We start from the raw sequence: 12,220 nt of genomic DNA on the forward strand, positions 1-12,220 counted from the left end.
CAGCGGGACGAGCCACGTCTCCCAGAAACCTCCGCGAGGGTTTGGAAAGCCACACCTCCCAGGAGTCCCTGTGGCGGCACGGACGCAGCTCTCCTCAGGGGGCCACGGGGTCCGCTTTCCAAAAAATTGCACGACCTGTTGCTGCGGGGCCACAGCGGCTGAGCCAGAGCGCACGCGCCGTGAACCGTTGCCGCACAACCGAGTCAACCGTCTCCTCGCGCTGAGTTCAGTGGCGCGATGACCACAGAACTACATTTCCCAGAAAGCTCTGTGGCGGCGGCAACATCTGCCGGGGCACCCGGCCCGACTGGTTTCCTTTGGTTCGAGAAATCGGAAATCCACGCCGTCCGCTTCGAGAGGCGTCTTGAATGTTCGGCGCCCATTTGCCTGGTTGGCTGGTTCTTCCGACGTCCTGCAGCCCCGCTCCGCCCACCAGGCGCGCTCCCCGGAGGTTGATGGGGACACGTCGACGCCCTGGTACGTGACACACTCCCACAAGATTTGGGGAGCTCAACTCCGGGGGCGCTTTTGGAGGGCCGAGAGAGCTTCATCGCCCTCCAGCAGGACTACCCGCCTCCGTCCACAGCCCTCCAAAGGGCAGTGGACATCACTGGACAGGAGCCAGAGCCGTCTTCTGTTGATTAAAGTTTTAAAATGGAAAGGTATATATTGTTTTCAAATTTAAAATGCTTGGATTTTATCAAGAATTAAGGATGATAAATCATTAGAAAATGCTTCTCCGTGAATGTATCCATGGGACTAGAACAGTTAATTCCTAGAGCAGCCCTATTTTTAAAACATGTCAGCTATAATTACTGATACAGAATGTACGACTTGTATATTCTTGTACCCCATGTACGACTTTCTTACATGATGACAGATAGTCTCCTGAAACTACCAAATTACACTCCTGCTAGAATTTGATATTATTGTGGTGCCAACTATTTGTGTCAGCACTTATTTCTATCAAGATTTACTTTTGTGGGAAAGTCAGATTTACAGAGAGGAGAGACAGAAAGATCCTCCATGTGTTGATTCACTTCCCAAGTAGAACGCAAAGGTTGGAGTTGAGCTGATCTGAAGCCAGGAGCCAGGAACCTCTTCTGCGTCTCCCACGAGGGTACAGGAACCCAAGGCGTTGGGTCATCCTCAACTGCCTTCCTGGAGGCACAGACAGGGAGCTGGATGGGAAGTGGAACAGCCAGGCTGGCACTGTGGCATAGCAGGTAAAGCTGTTGCCTGATCTAGCTCCCTGCTAATGCTCACGGGAGTCAGCAGATGTTGGACCCCTGCACCCATGGGGAGACCCAGAAAAAGCTCCTGGCTTCTGCCTGGCCCAGCCCCAGCCCTCATAGCCATTTAGGAAGTAAACCAGTGGGATGGAAGATCTCTTGTCTCCCCTCTCTGTAACTGCCTTTCACATGTTTTGAAACAATTAAATCTAAATAAAAGACTCCACAAGATAGGTCCAGGCAGGGCCTGACACATTGGCTTAATTGGCTAATCTTCCCCTTGTAAGTGCCAGGATCCCATTGGGGTGCTCATTCATATCCTGACTGCTCCACTTCCCATCTAGATCCCTGCTTGTGGCCTGGCAACTAAAGTCCTCGCTTTGAACATGCCAGGATCCCATATGGGCACCGGTTCTAATCCCAACGGCCCTGCTTCCCATCCAGCTGCCTGACTGTGGCCTGGGAAAGCAGTCAAGGACAGCCCAAAGCCTTGGGTCCCTGCACCCGTATGGGAGACCCGGATGAAGTTCCTGGCTCCTGGCTTCTGATCAGTGCAGAATGAGCCATTGCAGTCACACTTAGGCAGTGAATCATCAGACGGAAGATCTTCCTCTCTGTCTCTCCTCCTCTGTGTATATCTGACTTTGCAATAAAAATAAATCTTTAAAAGAGAAATTTCCTGTATTCCCTACACTCATATGTTCTTTCTTCAGTATGAGTTCTCTAGTGTTGAGTAAGTGTAAATTTAAGACTGAAAGCTTTCCCACATTCTCTGCAACTCTAAGGCCTTTCACCAGTGTGCACTTTCTGATGTACATTGATCCTAGATCTGTGGCAAAACAATTTACAACATCCAATACATTCATAATGTTTCTCCCCAGTGTGAACTCTGATTTGAAATAAGACCAGAGTTTTGACTAAAGAATTTCCCACGTTGAGTACGCTTGTAAGGCCTTTCTCCAGTATGGATTCTCTGGTGTCAAAAAGCGTGATTTTGCAGCTGAAGAATTTTCTACATTCGTGGTACACATAAGGTTCTGCCCTGGCATGAATTCTCTGGTGTCCAGTAAAGCCAGATCTTTGTCTAAAGCATTTCCCGCATTCTGTGCACTTGTAAGGCCTTTCTCCAGTGTGATTCTCTGATGACAAACCAGTGTGATATTATAGTTAAAGAAATCCCCACATTCAATGTAATTATAAGGTTTCGCCCCAGTAGGAACCCTCTGATGTTGAATCAGGCCATAGCTTTGTCTGAAGGATTTCCCACAGTCAGTGCACTCATCATTCCTGCCCTGGGTGTGGATTTCCTGATGCTGAACTTCTCTGCGTTGCCGTCAGAAGGCTTTACCACATTCGCTGCACTCCCGTGTGACTCCTCTGATGTTGGGAATCCTGTGCTGGAGGCTGAAGTCTTCCCCCACACTCACTGCACCTACAGTACCCCTGTGCAGTGTGAAAGGCCTCTCTGCACCCTGTGCTCTGGGTGCCCTGGAGGCCAATGCTCTGGCTCTGAAGGTCTGAGTTGGACATGAGAGCCTTCCCATTGTCCCCACACATGAATAGGTCCTCTGACATGTGGCCCCTGCAGTTGGTAATGGAAGAAACCCCATCCTCCTTCCGAAGTGTTCTCCACGCTGCAGCTTCTGGTGCCGAGGGAAGCTTCTGTTGAAGCAGAATTGTCTTCCACGTGCTCCACATGTGTGCCCATTCCCTGATGTTCAGCCAAGAGCAGAATGTCTTTCATGCCTGGACCACACATCCCACAATGGTGAGCATTGTGGTTAATGAACCTGATTCAGGAAGCCCTGACCTGTAACAGTGCTTGAAAAGGTGCCACTTCATTCTCCATCCAAAACCAATAACCTGAAAGCAGAGAAACATTCATGAATTATATGCTGATTTGGGCGGGGAAGGTGGGCAATCACAAATGTTTGATCTACAAATCCAAGAATGAATACATTGGGACTCCTGGGAGGACAAGGAGGCTGAAGTCAGGGTGAGATGGGTATGTGTGGCAGCCCCGTACAGTTGGGAATTCTGGAGAAAAGCAAGAACACAGTGATGGGATACAGTGCAGGAAAGGACACAGTGAGTCTCTGACTCGCTTATCTGCCAGCTGCTTTCATCAGGGGGCTTCTCTGCTGCTGACCCAGAGCACTGACCAGAAGGATGCAATCCGATCACGGAAAACCAGCTGCATCTGAGAAGCCACTGAAGGACTGCTTGGGCTATGGGCGCCTCAAACAACACATTACATGTAGCTCCTCATTGGAGAGTACAACAAAGGGAAGACTTGAGAGCCAGAGGGGCATGGTTAATCTTGTTTGGAAATCAAATAGGAAAAAATAAGTGAGAAAAATGTCAAGAACAGGAGTAAAAGTCTGAAATGAGTTATGGCACTTGTCCTTGGTAGAAAAAGAACACGGGCACCAGAGATGTCCCAGGTACCATCAGAACCCAGCCCTGACACTGAACCATCTCTCATTTCTCATGTACCACAGCCAGGCCCCCTCCAAATCCCTACTGCCATGAAGGGAGCAATGCCTGCCCTATCAGTCACCCCAGGATCTTTCCCCACCTCCAGCTGGACAGCTACATGGATCTGGGAAGATGCAAGTTCTAAAAGAAAGACAGTGCAGTTAAGTGAATGAACCTCAATAACTCAAAGTATTCAACGCATCAGAAATGAAAACCAATATAACAGAAAGAATCTTGAAGGAGCATCCTATACAATCAGCCCACTGATTGATGCCTGTGATTCCTGACATCAGGCAAGAGGAAATGTCAGCTGGAATGGTTGGTGTGGGATGGGCAAAATCAAGGCCAAAGGAGTGAAGCAATTCTGAAGAGTCACTCTGACAAGGTGAAGCCAAGCCATGAGGCTAACTGTAGGATTCCTGGCCTCCATTTCCTTCCCTGGAAGGCCTGAAGGCACCAGATTCCGAGGCTCCATGGGAGAGGGTGGAAAATGTCCTCGATGATGAAAGCAATGTCCCTAGGGGAACAGCATCTCCCTGGAAAAAGGAGCAGAGCCTGGCCCAGGATGCCAGTATGCGTGTAAGGGACCAGTGTGAGGCCAGCAGGGCCACGTTCTCCAGCATCACATCCAAATACAGGAGTCTCTGAGTCACCAAAAAGCATCCATTCCTCCCAGGTGAAGTTCACGGTCACATCCTCAAAGGTCACCCTGTGCTGCTGTGATGGACAGAGCAGTGTCTCTGCAGCCTGCCTCCCCAGGACCCAGTCAATCCTTCGCTGCTTTAACATCCAGTCCTCCCAAGTAAAGCTCACAGGAGACAGAGGTGACATGTCCTCTCTCTATTTATGACCTCTTGATCACTGTGTCACCTACCTTCCAGGTCTTGCCTCCCAGGACAAGTAAACATGGGCCCCACGCTCTCCCTTCACCACCATCAGTTCACACCCTCTCCCTTGACCACGTCATTCTGTGAACCATCAATCAAGCACATTTTGGTTCTCACTGCCACTGTCAGTGCCCTTGCTATACCATGGACACCTTCCTGAGCTCTGCACAGGGAATCCCAAACGTGCTGAGAAACACAAGGATGACCCCATCCTAGGTCACACGTGTGATGGTCCATGGGACCAAGGGAAGCCTCTCACTGCTTCACTATCCATCTCCAAGAAACATGCAAGTGACAGATACCATAAGTCCTCTTCTACTGCCTTGTTACACACACTGTGACTTTCCCTAATTCAATCCTCTTTCCATCAAAGTCTTATTAAGAACCCAGCCCTACCGGTTACCCAGTCTTCCACGGACTCTCCCATTTGTGGCTCAGCTGATTCTTTTTTTTCTTTTTATAAGATTTATTTATTTTTATTGGAAAGTCAGATATACACAGAGAAGGAGAGAGAGAGGAAAACCTTTCGTCCACTGATTCATTCCCCAAGCGGCCACAAAGGCCGGGGCTAAGCCAATCTCCTTCTCTCTGTACATCTGCCTTTCCAATTAAAAAAAGAAGAAGAAGAAAAGAAAAAGAAAACCATAAAACCAGAATTGCACAGCTGAGGTGGTCCAGCAAGAGCTTCCTGCTGCCTAGCCTCCTGGAAGTCTTCCCATCTCAATTCTCCTCATCCACCGATGCTACCTTCCATCCCAGTTGTCCTCTTGTAAGTAACCTTCCAGAACCTTTGAAGAAAAAAATCCTAATTGGAGTCCAGCCTTTCTGTTTATAGTGGTCCAACATTACCACAGCCCTCAGATGAGTTCATCTCGCCTATGAGTCCCAGTGTCCCTCAAACGCATCTCCACTTTCTGGACATCCGTAAGGAACGCTGATCCCACATCGCTCCGCATGTCAAAAAAGAGGGAACCAATCCCATAACACTTCCTGAGCTGTCCTCAACAGCTCGGAGTCTGGCTGAAGTGACTCTAACAGACGCCTTCACTCAGAGCTTCGGGATGTGGAAAGGGGACCCGGGCCACTCAGGGTCTGAAGGTGAGACACCAACCCAGCCTGAGTCCCTCAGACGCTGAGTCGGGGGGAGGGGGCGCTACCCAGTCAAACCCCTTACACCAGTCCACCCGCGCGAGGGTCGCCCCAGATGGCACAGTCCGAGCCCCAGCTCGCCTCTAGGCACGGTGAGCAAGGCCTGCTGTCACACCTTCCAGCTCCCTTTACGTTAGGCCGGCCCAAGAGCTCAGCATCAGACCCAGTGGACCGACCCAAGAACCACAGGGCCCAAAGAATGCAGGAATTCCCACCTCGGCGGGCTCCTGCAGGGGTATTCAAAAAGGCCCACTTGGTTCAGCTCCTGAGGTACTCTCTGCAAGGCTTCTGGGCTTAGCCTTGACCTGGCAGGCCCACTCTAGACTCTGCAACAGGTGCCAAGACTTGGGGAGTGCACGCCCCCAAATTCGGAGAGCCAGATAAAGGCCTCTCTTCTGTTAAAGGAGAAAAGCAGATTTCCGCGAGCTGATCTGTAACCTGTCACAAAAACTTTAGCCACTCACAATTTCACATGCTCTCCAAAGCTACAATATCAAGAGGCAAACTAAACCATGCCAATCCAACCACAACATATATGAGCCCTTATTATTTTAGAAGCTATTGAGTGGCATAGTATTTCTCTTCCTAAGGGTGTGGACTGAAGTTTTTAATGTTGATTCTGTAGTCTCAAGGAGGTGCAGGTAATAATGAGAGAGCAAACTCCAGACAGGCCCATCCATGATGGGAAAGATGGGGGAAGGATGCAGGTAACAGCAGGTGCACAGGTGTGAACCCTGCCTAGGGTCACAGATGGTGTGCCAACCTTCTACAGATTTATCTAGATAGTATGTCTTGCAACACATCCTGAGACATATTCAAGTTCTTCTGATGAGTATGGCGTGTACCTGGGACAAGGGGCACTGCCTCAAAGCCACAGTTGCCACAAGGTAGGACTGAGCCTGGGCCCGGATCCTGGTCCAGCCACCGCCCTGTGCTGCCTCTTGAGTGCCAAACACAATGTGATGGTGCTGCAGCAAGATGACCAACTACAGTATGCTGGAGGACACAGGGAAAGTAACCAAAGAAGTGAGGCAGCTTCTGCTCGGTGCCGAAGGGTCTGGTAAAAGCACTGTTGTGAAATGCATGAAGACCAATCATGAAGATGGCTGTGTGTAGGCTGGGTAAAGCGGTTGTCCACAGCAGCATTGCCCAGGCCACCACAGCAGTCGGAACAGCCATGCGACGGCTGGAGATTGGCTTGGGGAAGCAGCCAGAATGTGTGATAACAGACAGTTAACTGCTTTAGCTGACAGTGAGCAAGGACTCGGAATGAGCAGGAGTGATTAAATGGTTATGGCGAGGGGATGAAGCTGCCTCGTGGGACACTGGCATCCCTTACGGACACTGGTGAGAGACCAGACTGCACCGCTTGCCATCCAGCTCCCTACGCATTTGTACAAGATTTGTTTATTTTTACTTGAAAGGCGGATTTTACAGAGAGAGAAGGAGATAGTCTTCCATCCCATGTGGTTCATTGCCCCACATGGTCACGACAGCTCCTGCTGAGCAGATCTGAAGCTGGGAGCCAGAGGCCAGGAGCTTCTTCCAGGTGTCCTATGTGAGAACAGGGGCCCAAGGAGCCACCCTCTGCTGCCTTCCCAGGCCATCAGCAGGGAGCTGGGTCAGGAAGTGGGGCTGCCAGGACATGAACCAGCACCCATAAGGGATGCTGGTGCTAGTAGGCAAAGAATTAGCCCCTTACACCATCATGCCAGCCCCAATGAAATGGCTTTCTTTCACTTTTCAATTGATCATTGCTGTTGTATATAAAAACAACTATTTGTTGTGTGTTGGTCTTGAATTATGTTAACTTTGCTCAATTTATCGCCCTAGTCGTCTTGTGCTTGCTTTCGGCTTCTCTGTAGGATATGACATCATGTCACTCCTAAGTGGAGAGAATTTCGCTTCTTCCCTTCCAGCTGCGGGTCTTTTCTTTCTGTTTCTTGCCTACTTGCTCCAGCTCTCCAGGAAAGCACTGAAGGGCAGCAGGGAAAGCAGTCACCCCCATCCGGTGACCAATCTCGAGGTGAAGTTTTCAGCACCCTGTTAGCTGTGGATGCTACAGGAATGTTCTGGATCAAGTGGAGGAAATTCCCTTTTAGTCCTGACTTAGTCTATTTTGCGGTTGTTTTTTCTATCCGATGTGTTTGGGTTTTATCAGGTTCTTTATCTGCACTAATTGAATGATGACTTAATTTCCTTCTTCCTCTTTAGTATATTGTGTTCGTTGATTTTCATGTTAATCCATTTTTGCCTTCCTGGTTAAAGCCTGACTTGCTCATGGTGACAGAGGACACGTGAAGACAGAAATTGTACCACTAGCTGGAATAGAACATTTTTAGTACAAGCAACAATGAAACAGTAAGCGATTGTTAACCACTAGATCATAGAAAACTCCAGAGAACCACTAAAGTCAGAGTATTGCAGCTTGCTGGGTGGTACAGGTTACACTGCATGCCACAGCCAAGCCTCAGGAGTCGAAAGAAACTTTTTTCAGATACTTACAAGCTGGCTGTTGAGCCAGAAACCACCCAAGGTTGACATCAAAACCTGCTGGAAGGTGAAGACATCTGGGTCTCTCACATCCCCGCTGGCCGTGGCAACAGAAAGAAATATTCCCCGGGTCTGGCATCACCGTGTCATGGGTTAAGCTGCTACCTGCAATGCCAGCGTCCCATAGGCACCAGTTCAAGATCCAGCTCCCTGCTGATGTACTTGAAAAAACAGCTGAGGATGGCACAAGTCCTTGGGCCCCTGCACCCATGTGGGAGACCCAGATGAAGCGTCTGGCTCCTGGCATTGACCTGGCCAGCCTAGTCACTCAGCCATTTGGGGAATGAACTAGTGGCTGGACTATCTCTTTCTATTTGTCTCTGTAACTTTGACGTTCAAATAAATAATACATCTTTTAAGAACAAGAAATTCCTGGGCCCGGCGCCGTGGCCTAGTGGCTAAAGTCCTCACCTTGAACATGCCGGGATCCCATATGGGCACTGGTTCTCATCTCAGCAGCTCCACTTCCGATTCAGCTCCCTGCTTGTGGCCTGGGAAAGTGGCCTGGGACCCTGCAGCCACATGGGAGACCTGGATGAAGTTCCTGGCTCCTGGCTTCGGATCAACGCAGCATTGGTCGTTGCAGTCACTTAGGGAGTGAATCATCGGATGGAAGATCTTCCTCTCTGTCTCTCCTCCTCTGTGTATATCTGACTTTGTAATAAAAATAAATAAATCTTAAAAAAAAAAAAATAGGGGAGAGGTAGGGGGAGTCCAGTGCCTAAAAAACGGTGTCACATAATGCAATGTAATAAAAAGAAATTCCTGCCTCCATTCTGCTTTAGTGTGTCTCCTACCCCCTCTACTGGCAAAACATATTATTGCACCAGTAGGAAAAGGCTGTAATTCTGATTGGCACGCCTCACAAAGAAACAGAAGCTGAGACGCTTGTCTCTTTGGATGACTGAGTCTTTATAAAACAGCAAAATAATTCTGTTCCCACCCAACATGATATAGCTGCATACCCCTGGCCCACGGTAAGGATACAACATTCATTGAATCCATCAGATTCATTCACAAATCCAGACATAACACCTAAAATTACCCCATAACATATAAATTGTAAGACAAGACCAGCTCCACCTCCCGTCCAGCTCCATGCCTGTGGCCTGGGAAAGCAGTCGAGGATGGTCCAAAGCCTGGGACCCTGCCCGTACCTGGGAGAACCCAGAGGAGGCTCCTGGCTCTTGGCTTCAGATTGGCCCAGCTCTGACCATTGAAGTTTTTAGGGAGTGAACCAGCAGATGGAACATCTCTCTCTATCCCTCCTTTCCTCTCCATAACTGACTTTTAGATTTAAAAATAAATGTAAAAGAAGAAAGAAAGAAAGAAAGAAAGAAAGAAAGGAAGGAAGGAAGGAAGGAAGGAAGGAAGGAAGGAAGGAAGGAAGGAAGAAAGAAAGAAAGAAAGAAAGAAAGAAAGAAAGAAAGAAAGAAAGAAAGAAAGAAAGAAAGAAAGAAAAAGAGAGAAAGAAAAGGCAGCGACCTGCCGTGGAAGGCGTGGAAGCCCAGGCTGGCAGCAGCGTTGGGTCCAACAGCTCTAGGGATTGCTTGGCACCACTAACCTGGACCCCTGAACCCCTGGACACGCAGCACCGGAGCAGTAACAAGGGGCATGGAATGGAGGGTATTTCCTTATTTGTCCATTTACTTAGGAGTCAGAAATACAGAGATGGGCAGACCCGGATGGAAACCATGAGACAGCGAGGGAAGACGCTCCTACACGGGTCGCCGCCCGATGGCTCCCAGCAGGCCACCTGGAAGCCCAGCTCAGCCTCCCGGGCTGAGGGCAGCAGCCCAGTGTCTTGAGCCCAGTGTCTTGTGCCCTGCTCTGCACCGACAGGAAGCTCAAGTCAGGAGTTGTTTCTGATCTGTTCATACTAACCGATTCTTCCAACGGCAGGTCCTGACTCTCCACTTCTTTTCTTGCCTAGTAATGAATTTTTGTAAGGCAAAGGTCACAACATTTCATTTCTTAGGTGCCAAATAGTTCAGTGTTTCTGCATGTGTTCTTAAGTTTCATTCTGTTACTCGGTTACTTTAAAATTGTTTGGTCCAGGGCCCGGCAGTGTGGCCTAGCGGCTAAAGTCCTCACCTTGAAAGCGCCGGGATCCCATATGGACACCGGTTCTAATCCTGGCAACTCCACTTCCCATCCAGCTCCCTGCTTGTGGCCTGGGAAAGCAGTCGAGGACGGCCCAAAGCCTTGGGACCCTGCACCCGCGTGGGAGACCCGGAAGAGATTCCTGGTTCCCACCTTCGGATTGGCATAGCATCGGCCGTTGTGCTCACTTGGGGAGTGAGTCATCGGACGGAAAATCTTCCTCTCTGTCTCTCCTCCTCTGTATATATTACTTTGTAATAAAAATAAATAAATCTTTTTTTAAATTGGTCCATCTGAAGCTTTTTAAAAATGATTAAAATTAATCAAGAAACAAATTCAGTAAAAACATGTTTTTATTGAAAAGTCAGATTTAGAGAGAGGGGAAACAGAGAGAGAGAGAGAGAAAGATCTTCCATTCAGTCAATCTGAAACCAGGAGTCTGGAGCTTCTTCCGGTCTCCCATGTGAGTAGCACTTGGGCCAATGTCTGCTGCTTTCCCAGGCGCATTAGCAGGGAGCTGGATGGGAAGTGGAACAGCTGAGACTTGAACTAGAGCTCATACGGGATGCCAGCTCTGCAGGAGAAGCTTTGCCTGCTACACTGAGGTACCAGCCCCCATGTGAAGCCTTTGGAAAGTTGACTGGCTGACACCAGAGCAGCCATACGCTCGTGACTTTTACACCAGAGGGCTTTATTGCTTGGATCCCTGTGGAAGACTGAACTTGCCTCTCTGGCACGGAGAAACACACACACTTCCCAGGTCAATGGCAGTTGCAGAGGCTGCTTCCCTTGCTCCCGTAGGGCAGCCTCGCCTTGGTGCTGTAGCTTGAATGCGTCTGCCTGAATTCCAACACAGGAAGTGTGATCTCCATTGCAACAGTGTGCAAAATAAATTGATTTAAATAAAATAAAATAAAAACAATGTGCAGGCAGGCAACCCTTTAGAGTGGACTCATGATTGCAAGAATGAGTGTGGTATCACAGCAAGCTCCTTTGCCCTCTCCCCGCTCTGCAATCAGATGCTTTCCACTGTGTTACGGAGGCAACATGAAGACCCTTGCCGCATAGGACCCTTTGACTTTGGACTTCACAGCCTGCAGAGCCGTTAGCCCAATCACCTGCTGTGGCTAAGAAATGCTTCCATCTGCACATTCCGTTACACAGCAAATGACTGACATCTGGTCTTCACTGCATTCTCTCTGCTTACTGACATTCCAACCTGTAGAACAGGGAGTGAGGGGATACACCCCCAGGGTCTCTTCCCACAGCACCCTCCAAGCCCTGTGCTCCCCTCTGCTCTGACAGAGGCCTGAGCCACCCATTCCCGAAGCAGCTCCCTCTGGATCCTGGGGAGACAGCCTTAGGGGGTACAGATAGCCAGGTCTCCGCTTACCCCAGGAGCCCTGTTGGGCCGCGGTTTGTGTCCCCCAAAGTTCTTGTGCCAAAAGCAGATACATTGGCACCTTTAACAGGTGGAGTTTCATCAGAGTGGAGCAGAGCAGAGAAGGGTGGTGCCCTGGGGTGGGATGAAAGCTCATCTCCCTGGAAGGAGACCAGGACTGGGCCAGGCCAAAGCTAGGAATCCAGAACCGCGTCTGCGTCTCCCACGTGGGTGACAGGACCCAGGGCCTGGAGCCACCACCTGCTGCATGAGCAGGGAGCCAGGATTGGGAGCAAAGCAGCGGGGAGGAGGACCAGGCCCTGTGACAGGGAACATTGTGGGCACTACACACAACACTAGCTCTTCTCTCTGTGCATGCCAGTGGCTCCGGAGTGGTGTGGGAGCACCAGGAAGCGGGTGAACACACTCTATCCATC

General features: G+C 49.7%; 1 protein-coding gene across 1 annotated transcript in view; it reads right to left on the reverse strand.

The window, feature by feature from the left end:
* LOC121153723 (zinc finger protein 181-like) overlaps window positions 1–31 on the reverse strand; it is a 9,114-nt gene extending 9,083 nt beyond the window's left edge. The window contains exon 1 of the mRNA XM_040976449.1: window positions 1–31. This exon is cut by the window's left edge and continues 39 nt beyond it. The gene's annotated coding sequence lies outside the window, so the exon portion shown is untranslated.
* Window positions 32–12,220: the final 12,189 nt, after the last annotated feature.

This window comes from Ochotona curzoniae, unplaced genomic scaffold, assembly GCF_017591425.1.
Source record: "Ochotona curzoniae isolate NIBS_2020 unplaced genomic scaffold, NIBS_Ocur_1.0 contig_2699, whole genome shotgun sequence".
Taxonomy (NCBI): domain Eukaryota; kingdom Metazoa; phylum Chordata; class Mammalia; order Lagomorpha; family Ochotonidae; genus Ochotona; species Ochotona curzoniae.